This window comes from Staurois parvus, unplaced genomic scaffold (assembly GCF_062004578.1).
Source record: "Staurois parvus isolate SC_StPar_1 unplaced genomic scaffold, SC_StPar_1.0 ptg001162l, whole genome shotgun sequence".
Lineage (NCBI taxonomy): Eukaryota > Metazoa > Chordata > Amphibia > Anura > Ranidae > Staurois > Staurois parvus.
The window spans coordinates 5,242,350-5,267,215 of NW_028318958.1; positions in this window are offsets into that span (position 1 = coordinate 5,242,350).

Below are 24,866 nucleotides of genomic sequence, written 5' to 3' on the forward strand. Positions count from 1 at the left end.
CTGAACTGAGTGTTATGAATAGTCACATATTGGAGAGGCTGATAACAACTTAGAAAAGGTTTTGTATTTTCAGTACTCCTCTTAAGAGCCCTTTGCCCTATGCAAGCAGCAGAAGAGTTACTGTAGGTCTGTTAAAATACCTAAATTGTGAATGTCAGTTTAGTAGAGTGGGCATTCCTAGACAGGATGTATTTGCATGCAGATTGCCCTAGGTAATGTCCACGTGATGCTAATCTTCCATAATTAAAAGACAAACTCAAATCCAATTAATGGTTGGGCCAAGGACAGTTCAACTGGGGAGGAAGGGCTGGATGATGATGGACATACTTTACGAAGTAAGGTGCGCTCTGTTTGCTCTGCTGCAGCTTCTAATGCACACTGCAAGAAGCTCAGACCTCAGCAACAAAGAGAATCTAGTTCTTCCTATTTCCCCCTCTTCTCTTACCTTTGTAGCTGGGTTGTGCATAAAAAGCAGACTTATATGCCTGCCAATCCAGTGATGATCCCTAGGGTTCTGACAATTTTGCCACAGCATACCTAGTGGAGGGGTTGCTGACTGTCTTTTCTGAGCTTTGCAATGACCTTATTATGACATGCATGTGTCAGGCCAAGTAATCAGTGTGGCTTCAAAAACCATGAATAGACAGCCAGCCCCCATGATAATGTTACCTAGCACATGGGACCTGTGACATGGGTATCCCAGGAGGTTGTGAGCGCTGTATATGTAATTCTCACTAAGATAGTGAAGGGGAGGGTTCCCACAATATGGTGTTGGACCACCTTTGACATCCAAAATGGCCTAAATTCTCCTTGGAATTGAAAATATAAGTCTTGGATAGTGGATAATGGAATTTGATACCACTCTTCATGCAAAAATTGTTCCAGTTCTTGCAGAAATGTTGGAGGTGGAAAATGAGCCTGAAACGTATTCTCCAAAATTGACCATAGTGCCTCTATGATATTGAGGCGACTGTGGGAAGGTGCGAGACTTGCCTGCATGCTTGTCAAACCACGATTTGACAACACCAGCTGTGTGAATTGGAGAATTATCGTCTTGGTAAATGGCTCTATCTTCGGGAAACAATGTCTGCACCATGTGGTGCACATGGTCGGCTAAAATTTTCACATAGTCGCTGACACACTGGTAGTGACTTTACCTTTTGAGGTGATGATGGGGCCTGCAGAATGCCAAAATATGGCTACTCATACCATGTTTGCGCCACCACCATGCTTTACCTCTGGCATGAGACAGTCCTGGTCTTAAACTAGGGACAGTGTTTGCCACATGTTAACACATTAGGTGGTTGGGAACTGTGTGAAGCTCGATTCATCAGACCATTATTATAGTCTTCCATTTATTGATAGTACACGAGTTATGGCTATTGCACCACTCTCTCCTCTTCTGAGTATTCTCTATTATCTTATCTATTATCTTATCTATTCTCTATTCTCTATTATCTTCTTCTGATTATCTTCTCTATTATTTTGGTAACTAGTGGTTTGGCACTTGCACCTCACCCCTGATTGTTCTGCTTATGGAGTTCCCTCTGTCCAGTTTTTGTGGACACGGGCTTTGGAAGACTGAGATTGAGCTCTATAGTCACTTTTGCAGCAATTGCTTTCTTATTTGGGGTTACAATCCTGTGTAATGTCCTTGTGTCTTTTTTGGTCAGTTGACCATGTAGACAGCACTTATGCTTATCAGACGTTTTTCCACAAACTGTATATGTCATGACCTTTGATACTATACCTCACAACACCACAAATAAATTTGCAACTTCAGTCACAGAGGTACCAGCTAAGCAGGCACCAAAAATGTGCCCTCTTTGAAGCTCAGTAGGTTCTGACATGACTATGTATTATTAAGAGTGCTCACAGTGAATGATGAAAGTGAGGCTTCCCACCTGTTAGTTTGGTGTCTCATCACACAGTGGAAGCAAAAAATGTTACATCACTTCCGCTTCCAACAGGAAAATGTTGTCACTTTCACACCTGCAAATCATGTAGTGTATGAAAATATATATATATATATACATATATATAAAAATATACACTAAATTGCCCAAAGTATTGGTCGGCCTGCCTTTACACAGACATGAATTTTAATGGCATCCCAGTCTTAGTCCATTAGGTTCAATATTGAGTTGGCTCACCCTTTGCAGCTACAACAGCTTCAACTCTTCTGGGAAGGACATCCACAAGGTTTAGGAGTGTGTCTATGGGAATGTTTGACCATTCTTTCAGAAGCACATTTGTGAGGTTAGGCACTGATGTCTGATAAAAAGGCCTGGCTCACAGTCTCTGTTCTCATTCATCCCAAAGGTGTTCTATGGGGTTGAGGTCAGGACTCTGTACAGGCCAGTCAAGTTCCTCCACCTCAAACTCACTCATCCATGTCTTTATGGACCTTGCTTTGTGCAATGGAGCGCAGTCATGTAGGGACAAGAAAGGCCATCCCAAACTGTTCCCACAAAGTTGGAAGCATGAAATTGTCCAAAATGTCTTGGTATGCTGATGCCTTAAGAGTTCCCTTCTCTGGAACTAAAGGGCCAAGCCCAACCCCTGAAAAACAACCCCAGACCATAATCCCCCATCCAGCAAAATTTACACTTGGCACAATGCAGTCAGATGACTACTGTTCTCCTGACAACTGCCAAACCCAGACACATCCATCGGATTGCCAGACAGAGAAGTGTGATTCATCACTCCAGAGAACATATATCCACTGCTCTAGAGTCCAGTTTCAGCCTGCTTTACACCACTGCATCCAACCGATTCAAAGTGAAACAGATCTGAAAGCTAAAAATTTACCTGGGCAGGAAGGGGATGAAAGTGCCCGATATTAAAGTGGTTAAGTAATGGGTCCTGTGAAGAAATTTTGCCCTAAATGAACCTTATTACTTCAGTTTTATTTTTAGGCAGAAACCTCAAGTCAATTACATAACAGATGGAATATTTCAAAGATCTCTGTAGAGGATGCTGAACATTTTTATTACCTCTGGATTATAGTCTTTAAGATGGTTGAAATGTATATTAATACCAAACCATCCCAATGCTCTACCTGCTATTTTATATGTTACTGTGAGTCAGAGATTTACAGCCATGATTTACTCAGTGTCTGCAAGAGAGCACAGAAACTTCTTAAATCTCTGAATAGTAAACGCAAATAATATTTATAGAAGACTTAATCTTGCACTATCACCCATGGCTGCTTCTGCTGAATTAAACTCTTTCAGCCAGCTGAGCAATTCAGCATATGTCATATATTGAAACAACATGACTGATATCAGCAGAGTTCTTTTAATGTACATGCTGGAATGGGAGATGAACATTCAGTTGTCAGTCAGATTGTGATGGACACATCTGCCATATTACACATGTAACATCATTCATTGCTTCATTGCTTAACATGAAATAACCTTACTGCTGGCAAAAGCTGGGAATTCGCTCTTCCGTATAAGAAAAATAATTTATACTGGTTATCAAGAACATGGGGGGATACCAGCTACATATTTGGGACTAGATGTTCACAACAAGAAAATTTGTTGAGTTTCAGATTCATTCATTAAGTCAATCATTTCATTTTGTTATATTCTTTGTATGTTTAGAATGATTTATTTTTGGAATTTGTTTCATAAATTCGGATTAATTTCATATATTCGTTGTTCTGGATCAATTTGTATTTTCAGAAGCTATTTCAGAAGATTCTGATTTATTCGTTGTTATTTTGGCAGTTTGCTTGTGACTTTGATGTGACTTGCTTCCGACTTCAATGCAACTTGCTTCCATCTTCCATGCGACTTGATTGAAACTTTGATGTTTTGAAACTTTGGCTTTGGCTTGTCATAACAATATAAAGTGTGACACAAATTATTGAACTTACAAAACCTTCTGAAGTTGCAAACAAATTGAACAAATGAATACAAACGAATTCATTATTTTTGATAAAATGTATTTTAGATTAGTTGAAATTTGTTACTTTTGTGATTCGGAGATTCAGATATATCTGAATATTCAAATGATGAAAATGTTGTCCGCATTTCGATTCGTAACTAAACTAATTGTACTTGTCTATTTGGGACATTAAAGGGTCATTACATCCAAAAGTGATATTTATATTTTATAGATGCTGCAGATTAAAAGCTCATCCACAGCAAAATTAACCTTCTTGTTTCTATTACCCCACCTGCTGCTATCTATACGCAAAGTTTAAAAAGAAACCTCCAAAGTAATATTTTTACACAAATGAGTACACCATCATGTGACCGTCCTCAATGCATTTTCTTAAAGCAGAGACCAGTTATCACTACCACCGACACCTTTTTATGGACAAAGGACCCTGCAAGGACTCTTAAGAAGCCTTCTGATGGACCCCTTTGTCGTCCAATGACAAGTTTCCACATAATCCAGGAAGTGACAGACACTGCAAGAGGGTCCATCTCACACTACAGACCAGGAGACAGAAGAATAATCAATGTAAGCACAAAATCCACTTAACCGCCTTGTTCCCTTAGGAAGTCTGTTTTTTTCTGGTGCTTGGAAGGGCTCCTGTAAGAACATACATGCAATGGAACAAGAAATTCTGTCCCAGACATTTGTCCTTTGACATAACTAAGAAGATGCCATCAACACTCATGATGACTTTTCTTAAGCTGAAGCAGCGGTATTGATGATGTTCTTGCTTGTTATGGATTACGTTTATATCAAAGGACTTATACCTTTGTGCTGGATTTTATTTTTCAAGAAGACAGAAAACTGGGACCCGTTCATTCGAGTTTTAGGTTAGAAAATAAATAATATAGATGACCTGAAGCAGCGTCTTTCAGATGTTGAGAGTGAGAAAGGAAAGTCCTGTGCAAGCTCCAAACTGATTAGTCTGAGCTTGTAGAGGGTCCCCACACCAGAGGCATTGTCACATGGGAGAAGAGGGGTGAGGCACATGGTCCCTGATACTCACTATCACAGACCTGGAGCTGCAGGAGAACTATTGCCTGGAGAACTCTACGGAGGAGCTGGTCACTAGTTGAATTTTATGTTCATCCTGACTTCCATCTAGCCTGGTCACTCTGCATCAGTGCTTCATTGGGTCCTAGCCACATTCTCATGGAACTGTATAGTGGCTAGGGCCAGTAGGAATACCCAAAAGAATTATCATTGTACCATATGGCTTCCTATGTATAATGTATTCCTATATGGAGACAAGACTGTCTAAGGTGGGCTCTGTCTGTGATAATGTGATTAGCTCTTATCTGATGGTTCTTTGTATAAATTCAGTTGTTTCTCTAATAAAGAAGTTCTTGTTTACTACAAAAAATTAGTCACTTGCCTCGTCTTCCAGAGCTTGGGAAGCAGCTTGGAGGCGGAGATACCCAGTTGGTCACACTCATATTATTCCATTTGTATCCAGCAGCTGAATAGAGCGGTGGTTGTGCTAGGGGTGAGTATGTGCTACTAAGAAGAGGGGAAATCAATGATTAGTTACTTTACCCTGTGTGGACAACATAGACCCTTAAAGTGGTTGTAAACTCTTACATACACCCAGTGAAGCAACTGGCCTCGGGTGAAATACAGAGATCAAACAAATCTTCCTACACAAGTTATACATGTTCATCTGCAGCCCTCACACCTCTCCATCTGTCCAAAGTCCAGAATTTAAACAGCATTTCTAACCATCAAAAGGCAGGGGGCGGGTATCTGACATCGTACACTGTACAGCATAGAGCAAGAGAGCTGAGTGTAATCTGAGACCAGAGTGGAGGGAATAGACACCTCCTCTACACAGTCACCTAGGGAAACATGCACAGCTGAGACTATCAGTCACCTGATGTGTGCTGGGTAGGGGGCAGGGCTATCTCCATGCATTGTCTGGTGTCGCCATAGCCTGTCAAAAGAGGCATATGTAGATATCAGAGGAATGTGAAAGGAGACAGAAATCACTAGGTACTCTGGATAGAAGCAGTACACACTATAGAAGGAAATGCTTTGTTAATTTTTGAAGTCAGAGGTTTACAACCACTTTAAGTGACTTAAAGGAAGCCTGTGGTTGAGAGTTATATGACAGCTGCCAAAGCTGACTTCCTTTCTGTAAAAACAACATGCTTGACTGTCATACTCACCCATTTGCTTCAATGCTTGAGTAACTCTGGAACTTAAATACCTCTGCTTAAGTAATGTGACAGACCCAACTGGGACATGGGCTTTTTGAGGGGACAGCAGGCTAGTCTCTTGCCTACTGACCATGGGCCCTGGCATCTGAAGGGCTCTATTCTTTTGGAGGTGTGTTCCTGGTGGGGACCTTTGGAGTAGTTTTACTTTGTATTCAAGTCCATGTCTCCTCAAAACACACGGAGTCTGAAAACTGGATACAGATTTGCGGCCTCTGTGCCCAAACTAGCATTGACTGCTTCAATCCCCTCCTAGATGCAAAGCAGATGTTAATATAATCATCTCATAACAGCCTGATGCTGAGGTTTCTTACTGTTTTCTGTTTATTAAGGTGTGATGTGTTTGCTATTGTGTCTTTCTCCCATTGTTAATTGAGTAATTGAGTCACCTATAGTTTCTGTCTGTTGGTGAGTCCCCATTGAGGTTCCTACATGATGGAATTAGTCTGGTGTTAACTTTACCTAGTTATCTAATCAGTGCAGTATGTTTATCCCAATGTGTAATATTTGTTTTTATTGTTGATGCCCTTATTTCTCAAAGTGTATATAAAAACAGTATTTCTGTTCAATAAACAGTTCCAGTTGCACCTAAGCTAGTGACGCCTAGTACTTGGGTGCGATGCCCAGCTATAATACCTTGGTCCTGCATCCCAGCAGTGAGGACACAGCTCTCTGACAGAATCACTCAATCAGGGTGACAGGTGGTCCGTCACAAATAACAATGCTTAAATAAGTTGAGTCTTGAGTAATAACATCTTGTCTTCAGTAACAATGCTTGAGTAACTATGAAATGCATATAAGGGCTCTTGACATTGCTCTGATTTTTCTGATCTCCATATGTGTTTCAGGTCAGTGACTTATAAAGTAGTTAAGCCTGAGGATCAGCATCACAAATGGGCAACTAGAATTTTTAACAGAAGAGCAGCAAAGGCAGTTTTCATATTTCTCTCAAGGCAGGATCTGGCACTACAGTATATCTTTTAACATGTTACATTTTAACTCTGTGGCTAGATTAAACTACTCAATCTGTGGTTCTGCTAACACCTCATAGATTGTGGTATCCTTTTTTCTTTATGATATGAATCTGAGTCATGAAAATGCAGACGAGCCTGATCCCTGGTTAAAATACCACCTATTCACAGAAAAATTGGATGTAGAGCTATCTTATCTTCACTCCTTCAGCATTCGAACTACTGTACAACAAGGTCATCTCCAATTTCTAAATTATGGTACCCAAGCAGCACTATCCGATAGTGAGTAAGCCATGCCTGGGGGAGGTCCCCCTTGACCCTCTGAAGTCTATTTTTATTTCAACAGTGTATTGATGTGTAGTTTTCTTCCCTCACTCTTCCTCTCCACCTCCTTCCCTCCCCCAATTCCCCTTTCAACCCCCCCCCCCTCCACACTCTCCAACCCCTCCCCCCCTTTTTTTCTTCTTTGTTTGCTGTTTTATTTTATTGAACCTGATATTGAGGCGATATAGACATTAGAAATGTTCCAGCTCAATGTATTAGAGTTAAGGACCATTTTTGGAATTTGATACTAGGAATTTTTGTAAAGCACTCTCTCTTGCGACATGGCAAAGAGCTTTCTCTAACAACCCATCCATGTCTCCGCAGCAGCGAGTATCCCTTGCATCTCACTACGTGATTTATGGAATATGTGTTAGGGGGATGATTCCTAAAGTTTTTGCCAGTAACTATTTCCTATACATTTTGCCCTTCCTTGGTATCACATTTATTGCTCATTGTTTATTGTCTGTGGCTTGAGTCCCTCCTTTTCCATGCCATTGCATCAGATCTATTTAACGTTTGGTGCTGGATTGTATCTCCTTTTGAAATTTCTTAATAAAATATAATTTAAAGAAATACTACCTACTCACTGATCCTAAAACAGCTTTGGAAAACTTTTAAGTTGTATTCCATATATCCCAAAAGTAGAAAAATGTTTACAATTCCCCACAAATTAATTGTATTCCATAAAAAAATCATTACATTGGTTTTTACATGCTACAAATGTAACTTCCTTAAAGTGGAACTTTATTCAGAAAATTAAGTCCTGCTAGATCACTTCAGGTTGGTCCCTTTTGCAGGTATAGCTATGTAGAACATTAAAAATAAGTGCCTATACTGTTTAAAATCCAGTAACACACTGTCTCACTCTGTTCTGCACATGCTCAATTGCTCTCTATTTTATGGCACAGCCAAAATGTAGAGGCCAATCTGTTGACAGCCTAAAGATCTATTGCTGCTCAGGGGCTCTGGGCTTCAGCAAAATGGCAGCCTCTAGTAAGAAGAAACAGGAACAATTCTGGAGGCAATTTACAGTACATGCGAATTTTAGTAGCATAATTATTAATGTTTAATGTATGTTCCTAGTTAAAGAAAATTAACATGATCAAGTTATTATGGGTAAAGTTCCACTTTAACCTGACTTGATATCAGCCTCTTATAATCCTCTGTACAGCAGTACAAAGACTGGTAGAGAGAGAGACTAACACTGGGAGCCAATCAGGCTGTTGCCTGCACATGTGTTGATAACAACCATGCTGACAGAAAGATAGACATGACCCTATTGGTCTGCTGCTGCTCTTTTATTGTCCAATCATACGCTGGGCACAAGGAGGTTACCAAGCTGTATTTCATATCTCCAATAGAGAAAAGTGAGGTCACCCATTTGGCTGTGCTATGTGGTGGAATTGTATACATTTCAGGACAGGCTTGATGGAATTAAAAATCCATGGGCATATAAAACAGCTCTGATATATGTACTTCATCTATGTATTTAGCTGTTTTTTTCATGTTCACCTTTAACACATGATGTTAAGCAAGAAATAAACCTAAATTTGCCAGTTGATTTTTTTGCATCTTTCACATATCTTTACATTTTAAGGTCAAATGTGTAAGTACAGTAATTGCATAACAGGGAACTTCTATAATGAGAAAATGTTCTCTGATATATCTTAGCATGTTTAAAAATATCTTGTTAATTGGAAAATGGAATATGTTACTGCTAACATAGTTACATAGTTAGTCCGGCTGAAAAAAGACAAAAGTCCATCCAGTTCAGCCATTACAAAAAAAAAAAGTTACAATCCTATACCCACAGTTGATCCAGAGGAAGGCAAAAAAAACCAGCAAAGCACGATCCAATTTGCTCCTGCAGGGGAAAAAATTCCTTAATGATCCCCAGAGAGGCAATCAGATATGCCCTGGATCAACTTTACCTATAAATGTTAGTATCTATTTATATTCTGTGTATCTAGGAAATAATTCAGGCCTATTTTAAAGCAATCCACTGAACTGGTCAGAACCAACTCTTGAGGGAGTCTATTCCACATTTTCACAGCTCTCACTGTGAAGAAACTTTCCGTGTTTGGAGATTAAATTTATTTTCCTCCAGACATAAAGAGCGCCCCCTTGTCCTCTGTGATGACCGCAGGGTAAATAACTCTACACCGAGTTCACTATATGAACCACTGATGTATTTATACATGTTAATCTCCTCTTCTCAAGAGAGAATACATTCAGTTCCTCTAATCTTTCCTCATAGCTGAGCTCCTCCATACCACATATCAGTTTGGTTGCCCTTCTCTGTACTTTCTCCAGTTCCCCAATGTTCTTTTTGAATTGAATGCCCAAAACTGAACTGCATATTCCAGATGAGGTTTTCTAATGATGTGTACCGGAGGACAATTACAGTTGTGGCCAAAATTATTCAACCCCCACTGAAATTGAGTGTTTTGGCCAGTTTGACATTGCTTTTGATCATTCAGTCATCTTGCTTACATTTACATTAAAGAGGCACTTGTAGGTCAGACAAATATAACATAACAGTTATAATGAAATAACCACAAATGTCTTTTCTGTGCTCACAGCATTATCAGTTTTATTCAACCCCCAAGTGACATTCAATCTTAGTACTTAGTACAGCATCCTTTTACAGTTATAACAGCTTTTAAACGTGAAGCATAGCTTGACACAAGTGTCTTGCAGCGATCTACGGGTATCTTCGCCCATTCTTCATGGGCAAAGGCCTCCAGTTCAGTCACATTCTTAGGCTTGCGCACTGCAACTGCTTTCTTTAAGTCCCACCAGAGGTTCTCAATCGGATTTAAGTCTGGTGACTGCGATGGCCACTCCAAAATGTTCCAGCCTTTCCTCTGCAACCATGCTCTAGTGGACTTGGAGGTATGCTTGGGATCATTGTCCTGTTGAAAGGTCCAACGTCTCCCAAGCCTCAGGTGTGTGACGGACTGCATCACGTTTCCATCCAATATCTCCTGGTACTGAAGAGAATTCATGGTACCTTGCACACGCTGAAGCTTCCCTGTACCTGCAGAAGCAAAACAGCCCCAAAGCATGATTGACCCTCCACCATGCTTCACAGTAGGCAAGGTGTTCTTTTCATCATAGGCCTTGTTCTTCCTCCTCCAAACATAGCGTTGATCCATGGGCCCAAACAGTTCTAATTTTGTTTCATCAGTCCACAGAACACTATCCCACAACTTTTGTGGTTTGTCCACATGGCTTTTGGCATACTGCAGTCGACTCTTCTTATTCTTTGGAGACAGCAAGGGGGTACGCCTGGGAGTTCTGGCACGGAGGCCTTCATTACGCAGTGTGCGTCTTATTGTCTGGGCTGAAACTTCTGTACCCACATCTGACAAATCTTTTCTCAGTTCCTCAGCAGTCACACGGGGACTTCTCTCCACTCTACGCTTCAGGTAGCGCACAGCAGTCGAAGTCAGCATCTTCTTTCTGCCACGACCAGGTAGCGTTTCAACAGTGCCCTTTGCCTTGAATTTGCGAATGATGCTTCCTAAGGTGTCTCTTGGTATGTTTAACATCTTTGCAATCTTCTTATAGCCATTGCCCTTCCTGTGAAGAGAAATCACCTCTTCTCTTGTCTTCCTGGACCATTCTCTTGCCTTCACCATGTTTGTAACCACACCAGTAAATGTCTAGAAGGAGCTGAGTATCACAGTCATTTTAAAGCTGCCTAATTGGTGCTTATTATGCTTGATTGCTGCTCGGTGACATCCACAGGTGTTTTCAATACCTGATGGAAAGCACCTGTATGAACCTCTGTTCTTCAGAGTGGTAGTCTTTAAGGGGTTGAATAATTGTGGCAATGAAGAAACCACATAAGAACCATTTACTACTGTATTACATAAACAATTGATGTCATTTTAGTTGCATTTGGGTAGTTACAACGTCCTTGTAGGATTTGATTCTGAATACAATTCCAAATGTACACTATAGTCCCTAAACCCCTTTACAGCATTGGGGGTTGAATAATTTTGGCCACAACTGTATATCTCTCTCTCTGGAGTCTATACCTCTTTTAATACAAGAGAGGATTTTGCTCGCTTTAAAAACCACATCTTGGCATTGCATGTGATCTACCAGAACTCCCAAATCCTTCTCGACCATTGATTCCCCCAGTTGTACCCCCTCTAGTATGTATAATGCATGCATATTCTTAGCCCCCTCATTTGCCACATAGTTGTCCAATTACACAGTGCACTGAGGTCGGCTTGTAAATTGAAGACATCCTGTAAGGACGTTATTCCACTGCACAGCTTGGTGTCATCTGCAAAGACTGAAATGGGATTTTCAATCCCAGACCCTATATCGTTTATAAATATATTAAAAAGTAAGGGTCCAAACACTAAACCTTCACTGACTGTACATCACTGACAATAGTAGTATGAATCATTAACCACTACTCTCTAAATATGATCTTTTAGCCAATTTTCTGTCCATTTACATACAGATTTTTCCAAACCCTTGGACTTTACCTTACACATTAGCAGTGTGTGGGGAACTGTGTTAAACGCTTTTGAAAAATTCAAGTATACCAAGTCCACCGCCACCCCTCTGTCCAAGTATACCACGTCCACCGCCACCCCTCTGTCCAAGTATACCACATCCACTGCCACCCCTCTGTCCAAGTATACCACGTCCACCACCACCCCTCTGTCCAAGGTTTTGCTCACCTCCTCATAAACAGAAATCAGATTTCTGTCTTTTATGAAACCATGCTGTCTGTTGCTTAAAATATTTTTTTCCAGCAACAACTCCTCTATGTGGTCTTTTATTAAACTCTCCAGTATCTACCCAACCATAGAAGTTACAAAAACGTGGTAAAGATTTTGACCCCTTTTTAAATATTGGCACCACATTGATCTTACGCCAATCCAGTGGTACTATGCCAGTCATTAAAGAGTCCCTAAAAATTGGAAACAATGGCTTTCAAATGACAGAGCTCAATTCTTTAAGGGCCCGTGGGTGTATGCCAACTGGTCCAGGTGCTTTATTCACCTTTATTCTGACAAAATATTTTTGGATAATATCAATTGTGAGCCAATGTGGATCATCTGGAGCTGTGTCAATACCATGCCCATTATGGACAAGAGCTCCCTCATGCTCCTTTGTATACACAGAGCTGAAGAAGGTATTTAATAAATATGCCTTTTCTTTGTCCCCAGTCACCCACTCTAGGCCATTTTGTAAAGAGCCTACATGCTCAGACTGGACCTTTTTACTATTAATATATTTGAAGAATGTTTTGGTTTTGGTCCTGTTGTCTTTTACAATCTGTCGTTCGTTTTCAATTTTTGCGGCCTATATTTTCTTTTTGCATATCCTATTACATTCTTTGTAATGTTTAAACGATGTTAGCGTTCCTTCATTGTTATATTTAATAAAAGCTCTTTTCCTATTATCTATAGCTTTTTTAACTTTGGTCATAAGCCACATAGGTTTGATTTTTAGCCTTTTAAACTTGTTGCTCATGGGAATATATTTTGCAGTGTGTTTACATACAGTCTTTTTGAAGAACTCCCGTTTCTGTGTTGTGTTCATTGATGCCAATATTCCCTCCCAGTCTAAGTCTTGGAGAGCAGCTCTCAGCCTTGAAAAATTAGCTTTCTTATAATTGAGCACTTTTATTTTCCGGTAAGTGCTTGTTGTTTACAGCTAACAATAAATGAAATCATGTTATGGTCACTGCTACCTAGATTACTTTTATATGGAAATTTGTAATAAGCTCTGCATGGTTTGAGATTACCAGGTCCAGCAGAGCATCATTCCTAGTTGGGATTATATGAACTGTACCATAAAATTTTCCTGTAGTACAGGGCTTGAAAATGCGAGGAGAAATTCCTCTGTGGCGAGCAGCGAGCACAGATGAAGCATGGAGCAACTGCATCTGCGCTCCAAGCCTCATTGTGAAGCCGAGTTCCGGTTTACAACTTCCAGTTTCCGGCTTCTGCGGCACCGCCGCTGTGGGGACATGTGCAGGAGAGGAAGGAAGACAAGGAAAGGACGAAAAAAAAATGCCATTTAAAAAGTTACAGAAAAAGTGATTTAAAAAAGTAAAAGCGTTTAGCAAGATCCAAAGAAGAAAATAAAACAACTACAAGCACCAGCAATAACCAGTAGTCAAAAGTAAAACTTTTTTACTCTCCACTCAAATGTCCCACTCTTTTTAGCTATCAGCCAGCAAAAAATGCCAGAACAGTTTAATATGATGTTCGATATGAAAAATCTAAAATCATAATGATTTCACTTGCTTTCACTGCGCAATTACTGTGATAGCTGAAAATAAAAGTATAAATAAAAAATTGTAATGCACTAAGATCTGCTGAACAATATATCTGAAAAAAGCTATGAGAAGTTTGTACTTCTGTCAAGTACAATAACTATTAACAATATTTTTGTACTGTTTAATCTTCAAAAGCATCAGAAGCTTTAAAAATAATTTTATATTATATATACGTACACTCACTGGCCACTTAATAAGGTACACCTGTTCAATTGCTTGGTAACACAAATCGCTAATCAGCCAATCACACAGCAGAAACTCAATGCATTTAGCCATGTAGATGTGGTGAACACGACTTGCTGAAGTTCAAACAAGAGCATAAGAATGAAGAAGGAAAGGGATTTAAGTGTCTTTGAGCACGGCATGGTTGTAGGTGCCAAACAGGCTGGTCTGAGTATTTCAAAAATTTCTGGCCTACTGGGATTTTCCCGCACAACCATCTCTAGGGATTACAGAGAATGGTCCAAAAAAGAGAAAATATCCAGTGAACGTCAGTTGTGTAGACAAAGATGCCTTGTTGATGTCAGAGGTCAGAGGAGAATGGGTAGACTGGTTGCTGCAACATTCAGATGGTAGGGTCAGAATTTGGCGTAAACAACATAAAAGCATGGATCCATCTTGCCTTGTATCGATGATTCAGGCTGGTGGTGTAATGGTGTGGGGGTTATTTTCTTGGCACTAGTAAGATGTACCTGATAAAGTGACAGGTGAGTGTATATTTTATAATATTTTTGTCAGTGTCCCCTTAAACCGCTTAAGGACCGTCCTACAGCAGATATACCGCTATAGGGTGGCACCTGTGCGCAGAATCACGTATATATACATGATTTTGCATTTCCGGGTAGGGGGCAAGTGCGGCCGCGAATGTCAATCACCGAGCACCTCTGACAGGGAGGAAGATTGTTTTGTTTACAAACAATCTTGCTGCCTGTGAGCTTGAGCATACTGCTCAGGATGGCTGTGTACAATACAGCCATCCTGATCAGTGTGCTTACAGTGAAGAACACACCCCCGCCCCTAGTAAAACACTCCCAGCACACAGTTAACCCTTTGATCGCCCCTCACATTAACCCCTGACCAGTGCCATCAGTACAGTGTCAGTGCTTTTTTTAGCACTGATCACTGTATTGGTGTCACTGGGGTGTCAATGACACCAAGTCAGTTCCCCCCCAGTGTCAATATGTCCGCCGCAGTCCCGCTAAAAGTTGCTGATCGCCGCCATTACTAGTAGAAAAAAAAATCCCATTATCTATACCCCCATTTGTAAATGCTATAACTTTCACGTAAACCAATTAATTTACACGTATTGGGTTTTTTTTTTCAAAGACATGGAGCAGAATACGTTTTGGCCTAAATTTTTGACGAAATGTGATTTTTAAAATTTTTTTACTGGTCATGTTTAATAGCAAAAAATCCAAAATATTGTTTTTTTTTTTTCAAAATTGTTGGCCTTTTTCTGCTTATAGTGCAAAAAATAAATAACGCACAGGCGATCAAATACCACCGAAATAAATCTCAATTTGTGGAAAAAAATTATGTAAATTTCATTTGGGTGCAGCGTTGCATGACTGCGCAATTGTCAGTTAAAGTAATGCAGCTCCGTAACGCAAAAAAATGGCCTGGTCATGAAGGGGGTAAATCCTCAGGAGGGCACGTGGTTAAAGTATTTTTCCCTGCTTCTTGTTCCAATGACATGAATGCTTTTAAGACAGGAAATGAAGGAAAGCTTCCCTAACAGGTCGATAAGAAAGTGAGAAAATGTAAAATAGCTTCAGACCTTTCTCTACTCGATACTGTTAGAATGTTGGAGTTATTGGTACTTATGATGTCAGTAAGGGATATTTTCCTTCACTACCTGTCCTGATGGAATGTCAGTCCCCCAATTTATGGTCCCACTAGGACTTGACCACCACACCTGTCGTGAATATGGAGGGCCTCGGTTTAGTGTGCTAGTTTTGATTACAGAATTTAGCTTCCCAACTATACCCAAGTCTTCTGTGTCTCAGTGTCAACTATGTTTTTACTCTATTGTGCCTCCTGCATACTCAACATCTTGCAGCTTTGGCAAGAATGCTGGTCCCAACTTACCACATCTGCTGTGAAATTTCAACAGCAGGATCAACTTTAAGGGGAAACTGTACTTAGTTTAAGTCAATTGTATTTTCTTATTACGTCTATACATTTTAGACTTGTTAAAAAAATGAAAAAATATATTATATATAACAAAGATGGCATATTTATATAGTACCTCTCTAGGGGGAGCTAGTTATTTTTTTTTTTAGTTAGGAAGGCTCAGTAGCAGCCTGGGCATGAGTCAGATAGGTCAAATTTAGGTCAGAGCTGAGGGCTTTGCAGGTCAGTTCCTTGATACCTCCCCCTGCTCTGGGAACTTGGAGAATATTCTAGAAGCAGTGGGTGGGGATAAGGAGGGGCTGGAATGCACACTTAGAGGACTCTGGCCAATCCAGCAGCAAGAGCCTTGGCATGAGACCAGGACAGCCTTTAAGTGTAAGAGAGCCTGCTCAGCAGCAGGAGAGTTTGGGTGGAAGATGAAGTGAGAGGCTGAGATGCAGGAGCCTGGGAGGGGGCCCAGTGGGAAGCGGCCTACCTCCAGGCAGAATTGCTGGAAAGGAGGATCACTCAACCTCAGGAGTCCCCTGAGAGAGGACTAACTGTACAGCAGGGAAGGAGCCAGCCCAGAGGAAGATCTGTGAGTACTCTTGCACCCCCTAGGCTTGATAAGGGAGAGGGCATTCAGGTGGGAAACCTGACTAGCCCTCATCTAGGACTATTTGATCTAAAATGACAGATTCTGGGTCCCCTTGCCCAGGGATTCACCCAGCACAGCTGGATGAGGAGAGGATTTTTCTGGGGTCCGGGTGGTACATCAGGAGAGGTCTCCAAGAGGAGTTTTGCTGTGTAAAGACTTGTATATAGTTGACAGGAAGTTGTCCTCAGTTTGCAATTCCCTTGGGCATCTCATACACCCCTCAACCCAGTCCAAGTTCAATACCCCTAATAAAGCTTAAAAAAACAAGCTCAAGGGCTATTTACTGTCTCCATAAGTCTGTGGAAAATGCGTGTTGCCTGGCTGTGCAGGACTATAGGGACCCAAACTTCAGCAACTCCTAAGAGGGTAGCGCTACATTTGTTTTACAAATAAACATTAAATACATGATGATTCTTAGAGCACTGTGGGTTAGCTAAAGCAATAAAAAAAAACAGCAAAGACTGCAAGGAGCCTAGAATAGTGGCTGGGTAAAAAACTACATAATATTCATATGAAATGTTTTATAACAAACTGAATGAAGAAAAAAAAAGTCGTTCTTCATTGTGACCATAATACAATAAAAACATATGTAGAAAACCACCATACCTTCATATTGAAATACAGACATTGTTGACCCTTGCATTTCTTGTATCATCATGACTGTGGTGATTCACGTTGCAGAGCCTAGTTGCCAAAGTGGGTGCCTGGCAGCTAAACTAAAGGACTTATCTCCTGCCAGGGACTCATTACAAAGCCATTACATAGCACAAAAAAAGAGAGAGCAAAATGTACTATCTTTGATTTCAAGCTGTAATTCCAAGGTACTGAAACATTTTGTTTCTAGTTTAGATCAACTGAAATTCTTTTCTTTTTCTATTTCATATAGCTTCTCAGGCTACAGGGGACACCATATTCACAACAGCTTATCTCTCAACATGATTTTATTAAAGTGTCTGCCATGCCTTAAGCCAGTAAACCGGCATTCCTTCAAACCGTCTATGGGTAGGCTGAATGACTGATCAATCAACTTGGGTGCAACCAGCCTTCCAATTTTACATGCGATTATTGCTAGCGGCTATTATATCACTGTGTTCTCCCAGAGGGGAAAGTTCCCCCAGACCCCAAACCAGGAGAACACAATGGCTCCGAGGGAAGAATTCCCTTATCAACGCTGACTGTGTTGATGGGGATATCGAACACCTATGTTTGCAGAAAAGAAAACTGCTCCTTTTATGGCCAGCTTTATAACCATTGGGAGTCAGCAGGAGGCATATTGTGTCGGTGCCTACCTCTACCATTACAAGTACTAATATTATGATTGTATGCCCTGATTGATTATTTCAGATTGGGCCCTTTTGAGGGTATAGCTATGTAAAACATTAAAATAAATGTCTATACTGCTGATGATCCAGTAATGCACTGTCTCACCTTGCTTTGCACATGCTCAGTTTCTCTCGATTCTCTGCAGTGCATCTAAGATCAAAGGTACTCGAGGCCAATCTGTTGACAAATTGACAGATAGATTTACTGTTGGGGGAGAAAGCAACGGGAATGACACAGACTGTGCAGAGGGAACACAGATTGGGAAGAGCGAAAACAAAAGCAAAAGAGGTGACAGGACAAACTCTGCTACTTGACAGATACAAAAGAGTTAAACTTACAAGGGTAGTGTCTTATCTCTTATATTCTCTCCTTTCTCCCTCATTGCCAGCCTGTGAACTTAAGTATTATAAGCTTCTGTCAGCCTTCCTCTCTGTCTGAGCAATGGCATACAATCAAAGCTGAAAATGTACAATTTTTAATTACAGAACATGACATATAGTTTTTGGGATCAAGGACAGGGAAGAGATTTCGATAAGGAAGCAACTGCTCTGGGTTTCAACAAAATGGCGGCCCCCAGCAAGAAGAAACAGGAGCAATGCTGGAGGCAATTTACATCACACACTAATTTTAGTAGTGTAATTATTAATGTGGAATGTATGTTATTTTATTATAGAACGTTAATTGTTATCAAACTATTATGGACAAAGTTCAACTTTAAAGTGTGGACTTCCATCTTTTTTTTTCTGCTAAAGGCTTAAGTTGTGGAAAAGTTAGATATAATCAGTGTTAAAATTGATAGAGCAGATCACACAATATCTGTTTCTTGTGATTGCTTCATTTAAATATCTACAGAAAGCTTCAGTGGGGAACTAGCAGTCAATTTAGGACAACCCCAGAGCATTGCATGTTTCCAGTTTGATGTCCATCTCTAAAGGCACTTGTAAGTCCCAGCTTGTTTTATGCAGTCTGAGTGCCTTTCCTGATGATATCAAGGTCACATTTAATACAATCTCTGAAACGTGACTTCAAGGAGAAAAGCAGCCAACCACAAAACAAAACCATTTAACTGAAGTATAGTGAATGTAATTACAATGGACACATACTCTTTACCTGCCTTCCATGGGATGTAAAGAAAACATCTGCAGAGTAAATCAGACAAATAATCAACATAAACAATGCTAGACACGCAGCACTCTAGCGCAGTGCTACACTCAGGGGATTTTTTTTTTCTTCTTACCTTTCTCTGACACTATAAAGGGCCTGTAAAACCAAGGCACATATTACTGCATATCTTGATGTTACTTGTCCTTCAGATAAATCGGGGTATTATTATTATTATACAGTATTTATAAAGCGCCAATAGTTCGCTCAGCGCTGTACATTACAGAGGGGGACAGAACATGTGACAGAACAATACCAATACAATGCAAAACATGAGGGGATCGAGGGCCCTGCTCCTTGGAGCTTACAATCTAGGAGGGAGGGGATAGTGGTACAGGGGGAGATAGCTGTGGGGGATGGAGTGGTAGGAAGAGTGGAGGAGGTCGGCAGGTTAGCAGGGGGTGGGGTAGGCTTCCCTGAAGAGATGGGTTTTCAGGGTGCGCCTAAAGGAGAGGAGAGTAGGTGATAATCTGATGGGTTGGTGCAGGGAGTTCCAGAGGATGGGTGACACCCTGGAGAAGTCCTGGAGGCGGGCATGGGAGGAGGAGACCAGGGAACTAGAGAGAAGGAAGTCTTGTGAGGAGCGGAGTGTGCGTGCTGGGCGGTACTTGGATATTAGGTCAGAGATGTAGTACGGGGCAGTATGGTGGACAGCTTTGTACGTCAGTGTTAGGATTTTGAATTTGATCCGTTGCGCAATCGGAAGCCAGTGGAGGGATTGGCAGAGGGGGGTGGAGATGGAGTGGTTGGAAAGGTGAATGAGTCTGGCAGCCGTATTCAGGATCGACTGAAGCGGGGATAGCCAGCGGCGAGGCAGGCCAGTGAGGAGGGAGTTGCAGTAGTCGAGTCGTGATATGATGAGCGAGTGGATGAGCTGTTTAGTGGTTTCTGGGGTTAGGAATGTGTGGATTTTGGCGATGTTGCGGAGGTGGAGTCTGCACGAGTTTGTTAAAGATTGGACTTGGGGCTGGAAGGATAGGTTGGAGTCCAGAATGACACCCAGTACTCTGGCCTGCGGGGCGGGTTTGATGGTGGCGTTATTGGATGTGACGGAGAAGTCAATGGGGGGTGGTGTCCGGGCTGGGGGGAAGACAAGAAACTCGGTTTTGGAGAGGTTCAGTTTAAGGAAGTGGAGCGACATCCAGTCTGATATGTCGCTCAGTAGGTGTGTGATTCGGGCAGAGACCGAGGGGGTGAAGTGGGGGGTTGAGAGATAGATTTGTGTGTCATCGGCATAGAGGTGGTAGTTGAAGCCGTGAGAGTGTATGAGTTGGCCAAGGGAGGAGGTGTAGATGGAGAAGAGGAGGGGCCCGAGGACAGAGCCTTGAGGGACCCCAACAGAGAGGGGGAGTAGGGGGATGTGGTATATATGTTATATATGTAGTGCACCTGTAATTGTTGGCTTTGATAAGTATATGGGTACAGCTCCTACCTGAATCTGGTGACACCCTTGAAATCCTATGAGAGAATTGCAAAAAATGAACATGCTGAAAATAAGATATAGCTAAAGTAAACAGAGAAACAAGTTAATCTTTTACAAGTGGAACCACAGTATTAACATTAAAACTTCAACAAATAAAATGTAACTGTTCACTTTCTAGCTAGCTAAGCTAACTGTAATCTAAGTCCTAACTTGTCCATTGGTGGGCTCACAAGTCTGCGCTGGGGCCCTGGACAACTGTGCAGTAACACATTTCTTTTCAAAGTAACAGCATAGAAAACGATGTACTGTCTTTTTAAAATACTGCACACTGAAAGAATCAACAGGTATCTGGTTCCTTTTAGATATTTTTTTTTCTTGAAGGAATTTCTTTTCTCAATCACTCTAACAAGTATGGCTAAAAGTATAAATTACTTGCTAAATCCCTAAAGGGACCCAGTGTACATCGTACTTGTCCCCGTTCCAATCTGAGCAGTTCTTAGGAAATAAAATGACAAGTTATTACTGTCAGGGCTAGCTGTAGTTCCTTCTCAGGTTGAAGCCCAAAAAATGGGTTTTGATATAGGTGAGATACAGCCTACACTGAAACCCCAAACTCCTTACATTCTGCAGCCCTCCATGATATATTGCAGCTATGTATATTCCTCCTCTGTTCCTCCTCTATTACCTAATTTGTACATAAAACACTAACCTGATTGTGCCTAGAATTGCCCACCAGCCACCTGCTGTTTCAGAAATACCAAGCTGTTGGCTTGTTTTCTTGGGCTTGACATGCCCACTTCCAAGCATTATTTCTATGAACCGTTTCTTCCCAGACTACGTTGCAGAACATTCTTCTTTCTGATATTGAATAACTAAAGTAAACCAGATGTTGCCCAACTCTCACGAACAGTACCCCTTATACCTATAGTACCCCTTCTTAACTTATATACCTAAAAATAAATCATCCCAACACCAAACTGTGGTGAAAATTGGCTGTAACAGGCATTTATTAACAAGTACCCAAAATAACATTCCTTTTTAACAGAGACATATTGACAAGGATAAAGCTTCTGATCATTGAAGGCACCAAACAACTAAACTTTGTTTTGTATCTGTGGAACCACTTAAAGGCCCCCAGCCGCAAGACACCGGCTCGGGGACAACCCAACTCTCCACTGATACTTTCATGTCCCAAACCCACCTTTAACTAGAACTTCTCCAGATGATGCCACACCTTAGATGGGTCCCTAGTATATGATATACTGTTAATTTAGACCGCCTTCAAAGATTCCGACTGCCTAGCCACACAACATTCAAGCAACATTGATCCAAAAAACAGAGTGGGTGAGGGGAAGCTTCTTCTTCTACCGAAGTCTTCCAACTGAGTGACCACCCGTGTCCAGCCCACCAAACCACCTTTGAAGCCCCTCCTAAAGTTCCAGCCCCACCAATCAAGGTAAGAAGCATTTTTTTTGCTTATCTTACGCTACAGGCAGATATGTGCCCCCCCCTTTTCAGTTGCTCTTTTAGTATAGTCTGAAATCCATTGTTCTCAAGCTTTTGTGAACAGAGTAGCCTCTACTAGCAGAGAACAATCTGTGTGAAATATTAAACAATTTTGCCAAATAACAGATGAGAATGCCAGCTTTGCAAAATAAAACAGTTTTGCAATACATCAATACAATAGGTAGTATAGCAAATGTCCCACATAGTGACTAAATGTGATCTGAACAGTTTGTGCAAGTAAGAATATACACTTGGCTTAAGCAACCAGTTCTGGCTTATTAAGGTCACTGATGTCACAAGGGTAGGAATTTCCACCCCATAAATCCTGGTGGATACCACCAAGTGGCTGGGATGGATGGATGGCTAAGCAAGCTTTGAGCATGGGCGTTACTGTTTACTCTGATCTCTGTAACTGGCAAGTATGCCTTTGAGCCACATTTTACGAGGTGAATTATTTTTTTTTTGGTATAGTGAACAGTGGACTTTGCTTCACCCAGTCAATGGAATGACAAATTTTACAGGAATTGCTTATCTCTAGTAGCAAAGGTCATTACAGCCAAAACTAGTGTTTATATTTATGGTTGTTATCTAGAAGATGAGGTGAAAGAAAAAAACAGGGGCTATATATGCTTATATCTCCTCCTAATAATGCAATTTCTCTGGATGTCATGTACAAACTTTGGCATATATATTTTTAATGTTATTGACCCACAACAGGTGGTAAGGAATTCTGACTTTTATGTACTGCATGTTTGTTCTAGGTCTGCCACAAAAGCATGCAGAGAAAGCTAGTCAAGCAGAATTTTCAGAAGGAGGCAGTGAAAGACTTCATATTTTTCTCAGAAAATGGTTGCCACAGCTCTAAGTAGCTCCAGGCTGGTTAGATATACTGAGGATTGGGTCCACCAGGACTCACCAAGGTGGAAGGACACCCTCAAAAATCCAAGCTAGGTAGAAAGATAGCCAGGAAATTAGGCATAAAACCAATCATTCCATTGCATTCCACAATGCAGATATAAGACACCGGTAGACCATCAGGCTTTGCGTGGACTTTCCTTTATCCAGTCCACATTAAATTTGTTTATTCTATTACCATCCTTTCACAGAGAATTCCAAAGTGCTGCTACAATGGCTTTTCTTTAAGTCTAATTTACTGGAGAACTATTTTTTTAATCTCAATTCAAAATTGGGCTTCTGTTACTTTCTACTGATTGAAAACAGCTGAGGTTGTTTGGGCAACTCAAACGGTTGCCTTCTGGTTGGTTCCCACTGGATATTTTCCGAATATGTCTGATTGTGTCTGAAGATGCATTGTGGCAGTCCCAGCACATCCTGGAAGAATTATAAGTCCAATTGGAATAGGAACACATTGGAATCCATTGGAAGAGCTTAGGTCAGTCTTGCTTAGCCTGGCTGCATCCACGAACCAAAGTCAAATCAGTGATTTTAATAGGACTATCTCTGCATTATATAGTTGAATGCAACCCATTGTTACCTTGTATTACTATTTATAGGCCCAAATATCACTATTAGATATAAGGTAATAGCCATCAAAAAAATGCCCTAGAATTGTTTTATAAAAATGGACAGCTCATGCAGTATAAGATATTACAATAAAAAAACCCAGAGGACAGCAAAGTATAAGGTGCTGGCCAAGGAAGGAAATTTTCATTTGGTTTTTAACTGCCCCCCCCCACACACACTATAAATGCAATCCAAAAGGAACTATAATTCAGTGAGTCAATGGCAGAGCTAAGAAAGGAAGAAAGGAGAAATACCTGCCTCCTTCCATCAGCAATCCATCTTATTGGTAGAAACAATTTTTGAGTTTTTAAAAATTCACATTTAAAGTGCAATATTGAAACCACAGGGGCCAGCAAAGATAATTGGCCAGGTTGAACAATTTTGTTTGCTTTTAAATTACAAATTAAATTTGGGCAAGACAAAATGAACCATAGTTCAGTAACTCAATGGCAGGGCTGAAGAAGGAGGGAAAGGAAGGGAAGAGAAATGGTAGTAAGAAGTGGAAATACCAGTCACCTTCCATTCGCAAGATTTCTTTTTGGTAAAAACCATCTTTAAGTGTTATTAAAAATTCACATTTAAAGTGCAATATCATTAAACTGAGACTACGCCAAAAGACAGTATGAACATATGCTTGAAATTTGGAACAAAAGCTTTTATTTTCTCCCTTACAATGGAACCCTACTTAACATAAAATTAGAATTAAATTGGACATCATGATATTGCTTTGAAGTTCTATTACTAGAGAATCCACTTGCTCCTATATAAAATCTGTTCTGTTTTCCGGTCTCTTAGCAACCACACAAAGCAACCGTAATGTGTCCTGCATCTGTGGTTCTTGGAAATCTAAAAGGAATCTCAGATAAGCCGTCTTTTATTTATATAATTTATCATCTCTACAAACCTGAATACACATAACTCAATTCCCATAACATGAATTATGATGGTATCTGACAGTGCTCTCATAGGCTTTAAGGACTGGTAGCATTTAAATAGAACATATTTTCTTTTCAAAAACTACCAGATTTGTCATTCTGAAACGTAGAGATTCAAATATCTTCCATATGTAAGAATAGGCAATTTTCTATCTATGACTCAGGTTCTTTAACACGGACAAGTGCTTTTTTATATCCCATTTAGTAATACATTACATTTGTATAGTAAAAAATTGAACATTCTGTATTTAGCTTTTGTCAACTTTCCTGGAGAATCTATTTCAGGTTTATCAAAGCCTTTTCCACATGAAAGTGTCTTATTTTTAAAAAAAATGTATTAAAAAAAGCACTATTTAAAGGATAAATGTACTTTACTGTGAAATATGAATTTGTTCCCGCTGTCAGTATGATGGATTACTTTTATTGAAGATAAGTCCTTTTCCCAGCAG